Source organism: Propithecus coquereli, unplaced genomic scaffold, assembly GCF_000956105.1.
Source record: "Propithecus coquereli isolate 6110/MARCELLA unplaced genomic scaffold, Pcoq_1.0 Scaffold550, whole genome shotgun sequence".
In the NCBI taxonomy this organism is placed as follows: Eukaryota; Metazoa; Chordata; class Mammalia; order Primates; family Indriidae; genus Propithecus; species Propithecus coquereli.
Genome location: NW_012151397.1, coordinates 425,743 through 428,520, shown reverse-complemented (window position 1 = coordinate 428,520; position 2,778 = coordinate 425,743).

The following is a 2,778-nucleotide window of genomic DNA, read 5'->3' as shown; positions in this document are numbered from 1 at the left end:
CTCCGCCCTGCCCAACATCCAATAGATGTTTATTTTCATTCCTCTTTGTGGGAGAAGTGTGCACTAGCTCCATCTAGTCAGCCATCTTGAACCAGAACTCTTTAATGCATTTAAAACTAAATATTTGATATCTCTACTCTTTCCCCTTAAATCTATCTGCATGCAAACCATTAAAGGTCAATATTTGTTTGTAGTTTTATTTTATTCTAATGTAAACTTTACAAACAACAAATTGCATTAAGTTTGTATTCACTGAGTTTAGACAAACATGTATATCTATGAATATATAACACATATTGCTATCAAGATATATTTAAAAGAACATTAACATCACCACAGAAGGTTTCCTCATCCCCTTTATAGTCAGTACTCACCTCCATTCACTGTCTCCTCCCCCAGGCAACCACTATTATTTTTTTCTTTCAAAATAAATTATATTCCCATTGTGCAATGCCATAAAAATGGATTTTTAATGATATTTGGTCTCTGATATAAGACTTATTTTGTTCAATATAGTATTACTGAGACTCATCCATGTTGTTGCACATGTTGAGAGTTTGTTTCATTTTATTACTGACTGGTTTTCAATTTTATGAATTTACAACAATTTATCTATTCTCACATTGAAGTAAACCAGGATTTTTTTTCCTCAGTTCTTTTAGGTAAATGCTTAAGACTGGCATTGGTGGGTAATGGAGTAGGGTATATTTATTTTTATAAGAAACTGCAAGAGCTCTTCAAAGTGGTTTCACCAATTTTACTTCCATCATGAAAGGATGTTGCACATTTTCACAAACATTTAGTGATAACAGTATTTTCAATTTTGGCCATTTTGATGATTGTACATTTGTAGTTGTAATTTTCATTTTTCTCAAGACTAATGATGTGCTCTTTTCATATGCTTATTGGTCATTTGCATGCTAGGTATCTGCTCAATTCTACCGCCCTTTTTTATTTGTATTTAATTTTTGCCTTTTTACTATGGAATTGTAACATTTCTGTTAGCTAGAAAAGAAAGGAGTTTGGAAGGATAAGTTATTATATAATACCTACTTTAGTAGTATACATAAGAAACACAATCAGATGCTTTATTGCTGAATGAGATGAAGGAGTATATATTAATAATTTAGGTCAAATATATTGAATACATATTATGTACCCAGCACTATCTAAGAGTTAACAAGAATAAGAAAATATCCCTGTCTCCAAAAAGTATATAGGTTGTAAAAATAAATCGATAATATGACGAAACGGCCAAAAATGTGCAAACCAAAAGTCAACAGATCAATATACAATTGTGCTTGATGGAGATAAGTGTGGTCACTGTACATAGCCTTAAGGATCACTAAAGGCTAATGTAGGCATAACTAACATCATGAAATTGAAATGGACCCTAAAAAACAATTTAGATAGAAAGAAAGAGTGTGAGTAAATACATAGACATGGAGAGAAGCATGATGTGTTCATATGGTATAGCACAGGGACAGTGAAAAATAAAGTTGTAGCAAGTAGTAACTACCATGTTATTGAGATCTTTGCAAGTCAAACCAAAGTGCTCAGATTTTATGCAATAGGTGAGAAAGAATCAATGTAAGTTTGATGTGTATGTATATACAGAAAAAATGCGGGGTGTTGCTAACAATATGAAAGCACTACTTTTGGGTGATACCACAGGTAGCAGAAATTGTATAATAGGAGCTGAGAGGACAAGGCAGTGGTTCAACTTGATGGGGGAGAAGTCTTTGCAATGATTAAGACTATGGGAAAAATGATAGTAAAGACCGTTCATAGAAAACAATAGTCAAGGTATTTAGTGACTGACAGGAAAGATGTATGAATGATGGTAAATAGTCTTGATAAATGAAACCCTTTTAAATATCTCTGAAGTGACAATAATAAAATAATAAATTTTAAATCAATTAAATAAATTACCCAGTCTATGTAGACAGATATAAATTATATAAAATCATATGGACATGCAAATGTGACACCTCTCACATCTGCTTTTCCATATAAAGTGATCATTAAGGGTGCTATTCTGAGGAATTTAATGTGTTAATCTGTAAATGGATGTATTCTATACAGGTGTATTTTGCCTTTCTTATTAGTTTTGCTGCTGCTGCTGCTTCTTTTTTTTTTTTTTTTTTACTGTTTATTGTCAACCCTCAGGGATTTACCACAACACCTGGCCATGATCTTTGAAAGTTATTTTCCTGCTTAGCATTTCTTATTTTAATACATGAACATCTGCTAAAGGGTAGCTTTAAAAATCCTCTAGTCACAGAGTTCATCTGCTTTTAACATTTTATTTTATAACTTTACGTTATCCTCCTGAGTTATAAGACAGTTATATTTTAGCTTAAGAAACAATTAATTCTGATGAATCTTTGATATTCAAGCTGATAATCAAGATTTATTGTGTATCTATGATAAGCATAATACTTTGATGAGCCCTGAAGAGGGGAATGATTTCCTCCTTGTCCTGAAGGAGTTTACAACCTAATTGGGAAAAAACATTTAAACCCAAACAAGAGTGAAAAATACAAGGTAGTGAATGATTAGAAAGTTTATTGTATGATGTTATTAAGAGAAAAACATGAGGTGTAAAGAACGGAGACAAGGTTTCATAGAAGTGTAACTTGAATAATGTACAGGCTCTGGAAAGAGAGAAGTTAAATTATACATCTTTACAGCCAAGGGAAACACAAAGTAGGTCATCTCAGGACAGTATCACTTATTTTATTGCTATTTGGCCCCAAGTTACTTCTGACTTCCTTT